Genomic DNA, 15535 nt, shown 5'->3' on the forward strand with positions numbered 1-15535 from the left:
CTCCGGCGACGAGAGTGGATGGGTGTGAGAGATAGAAGGTGTTTGAGCAGTAAGGGAGTGGCGGAGGTGAACAAGGCGTGCACGGCGATGCTCTCCACCTATTTATAGGCCAAGGGAAGCCCTGTGGCCTCGACACGGTGACGGCCATGGTCGGAGAGGTGGCGGTCTCTGGAAGCTTCTAGCCGGCGAAGATCTTTTCTTCCGCGGATAAGCTCGGACGCGAGAGAGGTTGGGCGTGGTTCCGAGTGTCCGCGACGTCCGAGGCATGCTTATCGTCGACGAGGTCGTGGCCTACTGGCCTCGCCGCGCTGTCGTGCTCGGAGACGACGACGGCGAGTCTTTTCTCCTCGCACGAATATTAAAGCAACCGAATCGGTATTTGGTTTGGGCTGGACTGCTCCTCGGTCCTTTGCTTGGGCTAGGTTGGTGGGCTGCGTTGTTGGGCTCGGCCAGAGCAGTAAGCGAGGTAAGCCCCTCTTTCTCCTCTTTTCTTTTCCATTTTCTTTTCTGTTTTTATTTCCTGGTTTCTATTTGTTATTTGTATTCAAATTTGAATTCTGTTTTGTTTTGCAGGTTCTAGAATATTTGAATATCAAAACAATTTGATAATGCTACCTACTGTATGGTTTTGTTTATAAATAACCATATTATCATTGATTTATTTTGTGTCTTATGAGACATAATTCAAAATTCAAATAGATATGATTTTAGGGTTTATCTCAATTGCTTTTTAATTAAGGAATTAAACCTGTTTTAATTAATTTTAAATTTAGAACATGTGCATGGTGAACACATTCTATTTTTCTAGTGCTTAACCATAGTGATCATTCACATATAATTTAATTATGGCTAGGGTTTAACAAATGTTAAAGGAAATGGAATTGGTTAATGATTTTATGTGAATGATAGTTCTTAAGTTTTAAGAAGATGATTGGAACATTGGTTTCACTCTACTCACCAAATGATATTTAGTCCTAAGTACATATGGCTTAGTTTATACTTGTGATCCATGATGCACAAGTTAGGACATATTATTTTATGTGGATTGAATCCTATGTGAAAAGGTTTAGGGTTTTGGTAATGCTCACTAGTTGAAGTATAAATGGGCATGAGGCATGGCAGGGTTTTACTTATAATCCAAAGTGATACTTGGATTGAAATGCAAAGGTGATATAGGGTTTTAGTTGTGATTACTCAATTGATACACAACCAAGAATTAAGATATGAACATAAGCTTTGATTATGTTTTATTGGCTAGCTAGGGTTACTCTAAGGTTTGGATAAACAAGGTTTAGGTTTAATGCCCTTACCCCTTCATACAAGGCATGAGGATTGGTTTGGGGTTAACTACTAGTGATATACTTATTATTTTATGTGATGGATGATATCTATTAATCATATGGGGTTAACTTATCATTTATATCTACAAGGTATAATCATGCATTAGACAAGATCTACTCATTCCTCACTAATCCCAATTTAATATTCCTCTCATCACACTCATCCTAGATTCTTAGGGTTTATAATTAATACTAAGTTGTGATGATTATGGAATTGGTTTTCTAAGGTATTGTTATTGGAATAGGGTTCTCACTTCCAAGATTAAATATTGACTTGAACAACTAGGATTAGTACTACTCTGGTATTCTTTTATGGGCATGGCTATGATTAGTATTATAACTTCTCTCACTTCTCAATGTCTTGGAATATCCTAAGGTCCTACTCAAGAGATGATGATATGATCCTCTACATATATGGTTTGCCTAGGAATTCTACCTTGGTATCTTCTGTAGCTTGTTCTTCAGGAAATCTGATAAACCTGCATCTTGTGGTATGCCTCCACCTCCTAGCTTCTTCATCTTGATTCTAGCTAATTCACATGGAGTGGCTCTATGTGTTTGTTCCCATGTATCATGGTACTTGATGAGCAAATGGATGAAGGTTGTGGCTCTATTTATAGGTTTGGGTAAGCTCTAGTATCATGACACATAGGTAGTGACTCTTGTGTTGGTTTGATGAGTAAGGTGCTTGGTTGTCATGCCCTCATCCATAGCAATCCTTTGAGCATGAGGTGGCAAAGCTTGGGATGCAAGTCATGTAGATATTTTCATCCTATGTGGCAAGATCATTATCCTCTCATATGATTTATTTTTGGATAGCCAAGTGGCATTTGCTACTAAATATCTTGTGGATGGTTTTATTATTGTGGATGAGTCATCATACCATGTATGATTGGATTTATGTTATAATATTATTCAAAAGGTCAAGTTTGAGGGTTATTTCTCCATTTTGGATAGTTGGTGTTTGATTTCACCAAGGCATGATTATATGAGTTTAAAAATACTCATAGTTAGTTTTATTCAAATAGTTTGAACTATAATTCGTAATGTAAATGGATTTAGTTTTATGATATTCCATATACTTAATAAGTTATGATTTAAATAAGAATGTGTGGCTTGTATGCAATTTAGACCCTGTGGTTTACCTTATTTGGTAATAAGTTTAGAAGTGAATTAAATTACACACAAAGGTAATTGCTAACTTTTAAATATATTATTAAGTTAGGGTTTGATTCTTAAAGAATGTGTTGTTGTAAAGCTAATTCCATTTGATCTAATCCATAGATCAAATCATCTCTACCCAAAATAAGGTTTTAGCAAAGATCACAGTGAAGTTTATAGCGCTTGACTTGATGATCTACTTCAATTCCAGCAAGTCAAGTGAAACTTCAGTGACTGTGGTAAGTTTTATTTGAAAGCGCGAAAATTCCCTGGATTTTCTATGCATGAATGCAATGCACACTTTGGTGTTCTCTAATTTTATAGCCTCTAAACCTGGGATATTACAGCCTCTCCCCCTTAAACTGAACTTCGTCCCGAAGTTCAAACGCTCTCATGTTTCGGAATGTTGAAATGTCTTGAACAGATCACCATCCTTCAACTCCATGGTGATCACAATAGATATAGTTGAATATATCCCTTATCTCGATCCTTCCTAGAGTCTTCTGATGTCTGGCACTGATACTTTCTTCCATTCTATGTTTTCTTCAAACACTCTAAGCTTATAGGCTTACTTTCCAAAGATTCCTGGATTAGGACATCTTATGGTGTTAAGGGACTTTACTAATGGTTGTGGTGACATCTTCATATTTGGGTACTCAAAACTCGGTTCTACCAGCTGTGGTAATCCAGCTGCGGTGTAATATGGCACTACGATTTACCAGCTGTGATACTTAAACCTTAATTTTAAAAGATTTATTTAAGGTAGGGTATTGTTTTCCCTTACTACCATAACGAAAGTAATGGTACTTGGTAAGGTATTACGATAGGCATGGTCCTGGTTGTTTAGTCCTACGAATGGATTAGACTCATTTAGTCCATCCAATCATGGCTTCTAGTTTTAAGCTAGTTATCTTTCTTTTGGGTTCTTTAGGTTCCATGAAAGGAATCTTTCTAATAATCATTAGTTTTGGTATAGTCAAACCCTTCGATCTTTTGTTTTCTTAGGCTTTGATTGTCCTCCGATATCTTCTTCATCCAACTTCATTTTCTAATACTTACTTAAGTTCTCTTGGTTTTGAGTAATTACAATTACCCACTTAAGTTAAGGTCTAACCCTTACTTCTTCGATATATAAACCTCGGCTTCTGGTCTGACAATCTCCTGAGAGTACTTTTATATGGGTACTTCCCATCAACCTTATAAAAATAAGATTGGACTTCCTTTCAGTTCAGACCTTTTTCTTTATCTCTCATACTACAAACAATTTCTTAATACTTCTCCTTCAGCCTTCCTCTCCCCCTTGGAGTTTACTAATGAACTTCAAACTTCCTTTCTTCTAATCATTAAACTCCAAGGTTAGAAGATTAGTGTTGGTCTAACTTGTAGTTTGTACTTTTCTAGAGTCTCACGAAGAATTCTTTATGGTGTATCCACTCAGTTGTGGGTATCCATTATGAATTCTCCAATTAAAAAAAATTACCAGCTACGAGATACCAGCTGTGAAATACTAGCTGCGGAATCCCCCTTTCTTTTAGGTAAAGAAATGTTCGTGTCGTGGCTATCCGGTACCCATTCTGCAGACTACCAAGTACCGAGATGTAGCTTATTGGATACCAGTTGTGGCTATGTTGTGGTTGTCAATATCTACCTACCAGCTGTGGCTACTTACATAGCTTTAGTTAAGATATACCTCACTTTACATTCTTTCTCTTCATGGTTATCCTATATCAGCTGCGGTCTTATCATACCAGCTACGACTTCACTTGTCTATTTTCCTTCTTCTAAGGTTTGTTTTACAAGATAACCACTTGTTGACACTATGAAAATAGTATTGTAAGTGACTTCACTTGCATTCCCTTCTTCCATAATGAATATGGCTCCACTTCTACTACTCCATATTCACTATTTTTCTCACTTTTATGGTACTTCCATGTTGAAATACTCCCTGATTAAGGATAAAAGTGAGTTTTGATTGGTCTTTCCTTTAGAGTATTGTGGTTGCTTCCCACAATTTGACTTCCATCATCTAGTGAACCTTCATCTTTTCTTCCAAAATCTTCAGAATTCGTCACTTCCTCACACGAATACCTTTACCCTCTAGACCTATAACATCAAGTAAGAGCTTGATATTGCAACATGCATTTGCATATCAAAGTCAAACTTCATGTATGGATCTAGTCAATCAATGAAAATCCAATAAAATCCAAGAAGATTCAGCTTTGTGCTTATAATACACATCCTTATATGCCTGAATATAAAAGTTGGGTAAGACATCCCTAAACATCAGGTTCAGATGTGTAGTATATAACACCACATTACATAGGTTTAGGTCGTGATACTTAGCACGAATACGTGAATTTCTTCTATTTGTCTCAACATTTATCTTAATTGCACATTTGCAATGAGACAAACTTGAAACAAAATGGCTTCGGATAGTTGAAGTTAACCTAGTTTTCTTTGGAAGTACTAACAAAATATGATACCATATATATGTGCTATTAAGGACTACTTCCTATAATACAATTAGTTCTAACCTGTCTACACTAAACACATGATTGTTTAGAATATACCACCTATAACTCTAGGATTTCTCTATGTGATATGCTATAAATAAGCCTTCTTTAAATTAAGGACTATGGTTCTAGCATACTTGGTACAATTACTAGGATTTTAAGGCCTAAGCTTTCGAACTATTCCTTAAATCCTACTCCTCATCATACTTCTGTTAACATACTTATGATGTTCTATTCCCTCACATCATGATTCTCAAGTGAATCATATATGATTACCAACTTTACCATGAAAAGTAAACTTGTATAACTCCTATCACTCTTCCTTACCTCCTATGATTGACTCATCATAGGTATTTACTACCTCATATAACTTATCTCCTTTACTTAACATCAGTCATTTGACATTTTTAAATGACTCTTACTTAACCATAACATGACTTGGTATACATCTTCCAATAGGATATCTTCCTTGTGGTTGTATCCTCTCTTTGGACTACCATGAATTGTATACCAACTGTGGTCTATTACCACCCATTATCTTAGGCTTCAATGGTGTTCTATTTATTTTGGAATGAAGCAAGATAACTAATTCACTTTACTAAAGAAAGATAGATAAGAAAGATTGACTCAAGTGTGTCAGGATTATTCTCAAGTGAATACCCATCTCAAGTCAAAAGAATAGTTGGTTTAGCATAGTTGGCTTAACTAAGATACTTCCTATAGACACTACCAAACCTATAGGTCTCCTTTAAAGGGTTTTAATCCTAGGGTCAAAGCATTTGCTCTGATACCAGCCGCGGTGACCCAGCGTACCACCTGCATGGTGTAGTACACAAGTCGTTGACATAACACAAGTGAAACACCGTTCCACCCATATTACATCTCTCAGAGTGGTACAACGAAACATATGTGAGTCCAAGGTATGTCTATAGAAGTACACACGAACCTGTTTACATAAGATCCACACGACCTCCTACTTTACAGGTGAGGTAAAACTTCAAATAAGCTCCAGAAGAACGACTCGTAGTCTATGTTATAGCTAACTCAAGTTTAAGAGCTAATTGGCTTGCTATAGAACTCTAGATATTTAGGTGCTAGGATTAGGGAAAGGTTCCCTTCTATTACTAGTCTAGGTTTCCATCATGGCTGATGCAGAAGTTGACTCCATTGACTTCTTTGATTGGATTCTTCATCTTGTTGCGAGTTGACTCCTTTGTCTTCGAGTTCCACGGTAGTTTCTCCTTCGATGCCTTGATCTAAGAAGGGGGTTCAAATGGGATAGAATGAGTACGAGCGTACTCAGCAAGTTCATATTAGGAAATATGTGTATCATGCACTAGCTACAGCCATAGACCGGAAAGTCATAGGCCAATGCAAGTTTTTGTAATCATTTCTTCAAAAGGTTTATTTTATTCCGAAAACTATGCCCGTCGGTCTTCACGAGTTGACTAGAACTTCGTGGAGTTCCTTTCTCGCCGTGTTCGCAGTTCCCTTCCCGAACAGGGAGTGACGAGTCACAATTCTTGATACCCTCTGCAGAGGTGCGTTACTTTACCCCACAAGAGATCTTAACCATGTTGCCGGCCGAGAGTATGTCCCCGTCCACACTTCCTTTGGTGTGAGGCCCGAGTATAAGATCCAAGCCAATCACTGCCTTCTCCGCGACCCTGCAAACCCACCCTTTTGTCCAACCGTACACCTCCAGTAGACTTCCCCCGATAATACGGCTTTACTCATGGTGTACTCCGGACAATCCATCATAGATCGTAGAGCTTATCATCACTAATGGATGGGGATTTAAAAGGCTATCCCAACCTATTGTGGCAGTGCCTCCAACACCCCACCGGCTCTACAGATCCGTTGGCGTGCGAAGGGAAAAGATACAACTGACTTCCCCAGAGCCATTATAGATCTTATGGATAACGCGATATGTACGGCGCTAGAATCACTGGACGGCATTGGTACTTAGTCCTAGATGAGTAGTACCCATGCAATGGAACCTCCACCATATCAACACATACCATGGTTCCATTGCCCACCACATAGTCAAATTCATAATTGTAAAATAATACTTTGCTTTTCAATGCATGAGTGATAAGTATAGTACTTTGCATATAGTTTGATACAAATAATCAAATGACATGAGCAAGCGATGAACTTGCCTTTCTTGACTGCAAGATTATGCGGGCAAAAGCTTCGATACGTGATAACTCCAAATGCTGAAATACCATCATCGTCCGAGTAAGGACAATGTTTAAAGAAGCTGGCAAAGATGCTATAATGCATAATATGAGATGCAATCGTCCCGAGCGTAACCTAACCTCGATGATTTAGGATGTATGAGTTGTAAAGATTTCTTTAGGGTTGGTTGCACTTTTAGAATGGTTCTCAAGCAAGGTTCTTATTAGGGTTTGGTTATATTGGCATCATAACCAAGTGATATAAGGCATCATAACAATCATACACATAAGAATAGTGATGGAATAGTATGTAAAGAACAATTGTCAATTTTAAGTTCTACAGAACATGGTTGATGATTACTTATACTATACTTCAAAAGAATAACTTTTGAAGAACATGTTGTTTAAGAAATAATGAGTATTTCAAAGAAGGATTAGAGCTTCTGAGGTTTGATTGACATTTGTACTTCAAAAGAATAACTTTTGAAGAACAGGTTAAATAAGAATATGAACTACTATACATAGGAGCTATGGCTTTCTAGGGTTTACTATTGGATTCATTTGGTTCACTAATAGGAACTAGTTGGGTTCTTTAAGTAGAATGGGTTTATATGTAGCAAGTATGGATAGGGTTATTACCATGGTTTCTCATATACATCATATCAAAGGATGGTTATTAAGATGGTTCCAGAGGTTTGCTATTAGGTTTACTATGGTTTCATATTTGCTTTACCAAATAATCTCTAATAGTTTCTAAGCTAAGTGGTTTATCATTTCCTAAGTAAGGTTTAGTTGGATAGGAGCATGTGTTGTGAATTGTTACACAAGGTTGATACTAGGGTTCAGCTTATGGTTCTACTAGGGTTTGATGGTTGAGGTTGATCTTAATGGTATGGTATACAGGAGTGGTGATTAATGGTACTAATCCAATTAACCAGTTAGGGTTTATACCTAGGTGATACTAGTGAATCATATAGGTTTTTAATTGAAATAGAAACATGGAATGATAATCTCATGTGACTTGGTTTATGCTAGTGGATCATAAGCATTCATTCATTGGTCACATAATATGGTTCTCTATGTAAAGGAAATTCACATGATCACATGTGCTAAGCAACTAAGGTTTTAGGGTTTAACATTTTGACATGATCACATAAAATAATGGGATCCAGATTCTAACTTATAATAAAACTAGGGTTTCTAAATTATGATCCAATTCTTAAAGTAATACTTGGTGCTAGAATTAATGTGATTAAGTACTTGAAATACAGTTACTAATAATTTTAACATGCTATTAATTTTTAGAGGGTTTAAGAATTAAAATAATTACTAGTTAGGGTTTATGAATTACCACTAATATTTAAGTTAATGCATTAATCTTAACATTTTAATTAGTTACTGAATAGTTAAAATTTAAATTTGAAACTTCACTAATTATTGATTTCAATTTGCATTTTAAATAAATGAAATGGCATAATTAATAAGGTTACAAATAAGTGAATTTTTATTTTGACACACATTTTTGTTTTATATTTTATTTGAATAGATTTTATTTTTGTGAGCATTTTGATATATTATTCATATTTTTCCGAGTTGAAATGAATTTTATACAATTTTGTAAAGTTTTATCTATTTACTTGGAATTTGAAATTAATCTAAAATACTAAGTGTACCAGGTTTGTTACCTAGCTCTAGAGACAGACAGGTGGGACTCCGCATCCGGGTCACTGCCACGGGGCAACGACCAAGTCAAAGGTTTCCCGGTCCCACGGCCACGTCACTCTCTCGCCGACGGCTTGACGCCGGCGGGCGATAGAGGACGGCGCCGCCGTTTTAATGCCCCCCGGGACGGCCTAGTGATATATTTTGACTCTCCTCGACTCGCTGAAGCTACTGGTGGCGATGGATTTGCCAGGGGATCACCGGAGCTTCGTCGGAAATCATGTCCCGCGGCGGTGCACTCCGGCGAGATGTCGAAATCGAGCTACAGACGATGCCAGGAAGCGAGACTAGGCTCTAAAGATGCGTATGCTCACCCTGAACACGATGGCATGGTCGGTGACGACGATTGCTGACGGAGACGATGGCGATTGACGGGTTCCCGGCGATGTGCTGCAGAAGGGATCGGTGAAATTGATCCGCTACACGGCTCCCTGGATGCTGGGCTCCTCCCAGATGCTCCTTGAATCCATGCGCTCCTCCTGGACCACACGCCGGAGGCTGGGGTGACCTCCTCCGTCGGATTCGTCTTCGACTCCGGCGACAGAGAGTGGATGCGTGTGAGAGATAGAAGGTGTTTGAGCAGCAAAGGAGTGGCGGAGGTGAACAAGGCGTGCACGGCGATGCTCTCCACCTATTTATAGGCCAAGGGAAGCCACGTGGCCTCGACACGGTGACGGCCATGGTCGGAGAGGTGGCGGTCTCTCGGAAGCTTCTAGGCGGCGAAGATCTTTTCTTCCGCGGATAAGCTCGGACGCGAGAGAGGTTGGGCGTGGTTCTGAGTGTCTGGCGACGTCCGAGGCGTGCTTATCGTCGACGAGGTCGTGGCCTACTGGCCTCGCCGCGCTGTCGTGCTCGGAGACGACGACGGCGAGTCTTTTCTCCTCGCACGAATATTAAAGCAACCGAATCGGTATTTGGTTTGGGCTAGGCTGCTCCTGGTCCTTTGCTGGGCTAGGTTGGTGGGCTGCGTTGTTGGGCTCGGCCGAACAGGTAAGCCAGGTAAGCCCCTCTTTCTCCTCTTTTCTTTTCCATTTTCTTTTCTGTTTTTATTTCCTGGTTTCTATTTGTTATTTGTATTCAAATTTGAATTCTGTTTTGTTTTGCAGGTTCTAGAATATTTGAATATCAAAACAATTTGATAATGCTACCTACTGTATGGTTTTGTTTATAAATAACCATATTATCATTGATTTATTTTGTGTCTTATGAGACATAATTCAAAATTCAAATAGATATGATTTTAGGGTTTATCTCAATTGCTTTTTAATTAAGGAATTAAACCTGTTTTAATTAATTTTAAATTTAGAACATGTGCATGGTGAACACATTCTATTTTTCTAGTGCTTAACCATAGTGATCATTCACATATAATTTAATTATGGCTAGGGTTTAACAAATGGTAAAGGAAATGGAATTGGTTAATGATTTTATGTGAATGATAGTTCTTAAGTTTTAAGAAGATGATTGGAACATTGGTTTCACTCTACTCACCAAATGATATTTAGTCCTAAGTACATATGGCTTAGTTTATACTTGTGATCCATGATGCACAAGTTAGGACATATTATTTTATGTGGATTGAATCCTATGTGAAAAGGTTTAGGGTTTTGGTAATGCTCACTAGTTGAAGTATAAATGGGCATGAGGCATGGCAGGGTTTTACTTATAATCCAAAGTGATACTTGGATTGAAATGCAAAGGTGATATAGGGTTTTAGTTGTGATTACTCAATTGATACACAACCAAGAATTAAGATATGAACATAAGCTTTGATTATGTTTTATTGGCTAGCTAGGGTTACTCTAAGGTTTGGATAAACAAGGTTTAGGTTTAATGCCCTTACCCCTTCATACAAGGCATGAGGATTGGTTTGGGGTTAACTACTAGTGATATAATTATTATTTTATGTGATGGATGATATCTATTAATCATATGGGGTTAACTTATCATTTATATCTACAAGGTATAATCATGCATTAGACAAGATCTACTCATTCCTCACTAATCCCAATTTAATATTCCTCTCATCACACTCATCCTAGATTCTTAGGGTTTATAATTAATACTAAGTTGTGATGATTATGGAATTGGTTTTCTAAGGTATTGTTATTGGAATAGGGTTCTCACTTCCAAGATTAAATATTGACTTGAACAACTAGGATTAGTACTACTCTAGTATTCTTTTATGGGCATGGCTATGATTAGTATTATAACTTCTCTCACTTCTCAATGTCTTGGAATATCCTAAGGTCCTACTCAAGAGATGATGATATGATCCTCTACATATATGGTTTGCCTAGGAATTCTACCTTGGTATCTTCGTAGCTTGTTCTTCGGAAATCTGATAAACTCTGCATCTTGTGGTATGCCTCCACCTCCTAGCTTCTTCATCTTGATTCTAGCTAATTCACATGGAGTGGCTCTATGTGTTTGTTCCCATGTATCATGGTACTTGATGAGCAAATGGATGAAGGTTGTGGCTCTATTTATAGGTTTGGGTAAGCTCTAGTATCATGACACATAGGTAGTGACTCTTGTGTTGGTTTGATGAGTAAGGTGCTTGGTTGTCATGCCCTCATCCATAGCAATCCTTTGAGCATGAGGTGGCAAAGCTTGGGATGCAAGTCATGTAGATATTTTCATCCTATGTGGCAAGATCATTATCCTCTCATATGATTTATTTTTGGATAGCCAAGTGGCATTTGCTACTAAATATCTTGTGGATGGTTTTATTATTGTGGATGAGTCATCATACCATGTATGATTGGATTTATGTTATAATATTATTCAAAAGGTCAAGTTTGAGGGTTATTTCTCCATTTTGGATAGTTGGTGTTTGATTTCACCAAGGCATGATTATATGAGTTTCAAAATACTCATAGTTAGTTTTATTCAAATAGTTTGAACTATAATTCGTAATGTAAATGGATTTAGTTTTATGATATTCCATATACTTAATAAGTTATGATTTAAATAAGAATGTGTGGCTTGTATGCAATTTAGACCCTGTGGTTTACCTTATTTGGTAATAAGTTTAGAAGTGAATTAAATTACACACAAAGGTAATTGCTAACTTTTAAGTATTATTAAGTTAGGGTTTGATTCTTAAAGAATGTGTTGTTGTAAAGCTAATTCCATTTGATCTAATCCATAGATCAAATCATCTCTACCCAAAATAAGGTTTTAGCAAAGATCACAGTGAAGTTTATAGCGCTTGACTTGATGATCTACTTCAATTCCAGACAAGTCAAGTGAAACTTCGATGGATCGTGGTAAGTTTTATTTGAAAGCGCGAAAATTCCCTGGATTTTCTATGCATGAATGCAATGCACACTTTGGTGTTCTCTAATTTTATAGCCTCTAAACCTGGGATATTACACTTTACCTCCCCTTGTGTCGAATCAATAAATTTGGGTTTTACTTCCCTCGAAGACTGTTGCGATCCCCTATACTTGTGGGTCATCAATTGGTAATGGGCCGCGCCCTATGTCACCACATTAGCGTGCGGTAATAGCTAATGTGTGATGTATAGGTTTTGGGGAGCAGCTAACCATCACCCCTTAGCGATGGTTATGGAATCCCGTTAATGGGTCTATCCCATTAGTTATGTTGTTTCAAAATTTCTCAAATTTGAAATTTCTTTAGATTTGAAATTTGCTCAAAATTGAAATTTTCTCATATTCGCAAATTGCTTAGATTCCAAAGTTGCCCAGATTCGAAAATTTGCTTAGGGCATCTCCAGCGGCGCGACGCATTTCAGACGTCCGAAATGTCCGTTTGCGTCGCGCGACAGACGCTCGACAGACCGTTTTTGTCCACGCGTCCATTTGCACCTAGGGGTGGCTCCAGCGGGCCGACGCATTTTCGCGTTTGCATCAATTTATGAAGTTTCCAAACAACAAAATAAGAAAATCAACAAAGTCATAGTTATTACATTTAAAAGTCGACATGAAAATAAGATAGTATTTCTCTAGGCATGATCTTCGTGGCCAGCCAATGTCCACTGATGCTCAATCAGATCCGTTTGCAGCTGTTTGGAGACGTTCTCGTCAGTGACTTCTACATTCCTATGTAGATAGTCCCGCCAAGATGAAGCTCCAGGAAGTGGCGCAACCAGCTCACCTTGGAAATCCCATTGGTTCTCATTGCGGCCATCGGGACGCTCGTTCTCAACGATCATGTTGTGCATGATCACGCAGCATGTCATCACCTCATGCATGGTCTTCAGCGACCATGTTCTTGCCGGGTGACGGACAATTGCCCACCGAGCTTGGAGCACACCAAATCCACGCTCCACATCTTTCCTGCAAGCGTTTCGCCCGAAAAGGGCGGCGCAACCGGGAGCGTTTCGCCCGAAAACAGCCGGCAGGTACGCGGCGGAGCCAAGCCCGAGTATGCTCCCGCTCTCCCGCACGACAAGAACGCAGCCGGCAGCGGCTACTGTGGCGCTGCGGCCGGACGGCGGCGGATGGGGTTGGGGTGGTGGCGACGCACTAGGGCAGCAAAGAAGGGGAAAAAGACGCAAATCGAAGCGGTCGATTTCGCTATCCCTGACATGCGGGACCGGGTAAGAAATGGAGGACGCTCCGTGCGACCGCCGAGCGTCCGCGGAGACGCAAACCTGGCGCATATTTGGGCCAGGTTTGCGTCTCCGCGGACGGCCCGGTCACTTTGCGTCGCCCCGCTGGAGCAGGCCCCAGACGCATTTCCGGTCACGGCGGACGAAAATGGTCGCTGAGCGTCCGTTTGCGTCGCGCCGCTGGAGATGCCTTTAGATTAAAAAATTGCCCAGATTTGAAATTTACTCAAATTAAAAATTTGCTTACTTTGAAAATTGTTTGAATTTGAAATTTGCTTAACTTTTAAAAAAATAAAAAAACAGGGAAAATAAAAAATCGAAAAAATCCGAGAAAATCGAAAGAAAACCGAAACCAAGAAAAACCAAAAAAAACTCGACAAAAACCAAAAAACCGAGGCCTACTAGCTCCCTGTCTGTTGATGGGCCGCGGCCCAAACTCACCCCGTTAGCTGAACCACTAGCTGAACCACGCAGGTGATGGCTTCCCTAGGTTTTGCCCCTTATTAGTCCTCGCAAACAAAAGGAAACTGTTGGGCGTCCCCCGGGGGATCTGATTTCCCAGCCCCCGGGTCGCCAGTCGTCGGATCGGCCATTTTGGACGGTCAGATCTGGTTTTACTGAATGTAGCAAAAAAACACCTCCCGACAGCAAAAAAATAACCCGCTTTTGCTACATTGTAGCAAAAAACAGTTTGTCCATGAAATAAAGAAAAAGTCTGAGCTCGCCGGAATCTCGTCGGAGACCTCGTCGGAGACCCCATAGCAAACATATTACGCAGATGTAGCAAAACCGCAAATAAATTGTAGCAAATTTGTTTATTCATATATTGCAAATCTTCTAAGAGATCAACGAAGACCTCGCCTGCAGCCGGCAACAGCACCGTCCGAGATTGCAGCAACTCCGTTCATCTAGGAGAGCAACGCTAGAAGCCGTTAGTAGCAACGCCATATGTCTATGGTAGCAAAAATCCACTCTCCTTTGGTAGCAATGCCGGACACCTTAAAAAGCAAAACTGGCCTCCACAGGTAGCAACGCCGCAGGCCTAAGGCAGCAAAACTCCTAACGAAGCAGAGGAGTGCGAGATGGAGGCGGCGCTGGTAGCATCGGCGACGACCACATGTAGCATCGACGCCCTGGGAGCAACGAACAACGCGAACCCAGGTACCAGCACTTGCGAGTCCATCGACAGCCTCAACGCCTTGACCTCCAGCTTCGTCGCCGACGTCGGCGTGGAAATCCATTCCTGAAGGAGCAGGTCGGCCGCGACGGCGAGCGCCGACGCCCTCTCCATGAGGTCCTCGGCGAGGCGGGGGGGGGGGGGGGGGGGGGTTCCTCGGCCTCCGCGAAGCTCTTGGCCTCGTCGACGAGCGCTGGACCGCATGTCGCCTCTTCAGCGAGTCCGGCATTGCTCGGCGGCGACGACGGGGGCTTCTTCTCGCGACTGGACCGCCGGAACCAGGAGCGGAAACGCTCGCAGAGGCTGCTGTGGACGGGGTCGCCGGCAGTAAAAGGCGACTTGGCGGCGGCCGGCAGCAATGGCTCTTGCGTGTCGTCGCGAACGGCGGCGCAACGGAGAGCTTGCTGGTGCGGTAAGCTCCTCTCCGTGCGTGTGTGAAAAGAAAAGGATAGAGATAGGTGAACGTGGGTGGACCCCACCCACGTGGTGCGCAGGTGTGGTTTTGACCCGCTTCTATCGTGCGGTCAGCAACCCGGGGTTGTAAGCGCGTTATCCCCCGGGGGATTAGGATCATTTTCCAAAAAAAAAGTGTTTGCCTTGTTGGAATCAAATGTCGAGGCCCATCAGCCGATCGGGCCAATTTCTATGGGCTAGGCAGCTGATAAGCGAGGGCCCGGAACACTGGTCAAGTCGAGCCGAATGGAATCGCAGTTGCCCGTTGCTGGCGTGCGTCCGGCGACTTTCTGACAGACAAGAAAAAGCGAGAAGGAAGGTTTGACCCCACCGCCCACCACCACTACTGCCCAACCTCCCCACCACTCGAACCCAACGCATTTCCTCTTGCCCCGACAGCGCCCACCGCC

This window comes from Lolium rigidum, chromosome 1 (genome assembly GCF_022539505.1).
Source record: "Lolium rigidum isolate FL_2022 chromosome 1, APGP_CSIRO_Lrig_0.1, whole genome shotgun sequence".
Classification (NCBI taxonomy): Eukaryota; Viridiplantae; Streptophyta; class Magnoliopsida; order Poales; family Poaceae; genus Lolium; species Lolium rigidum.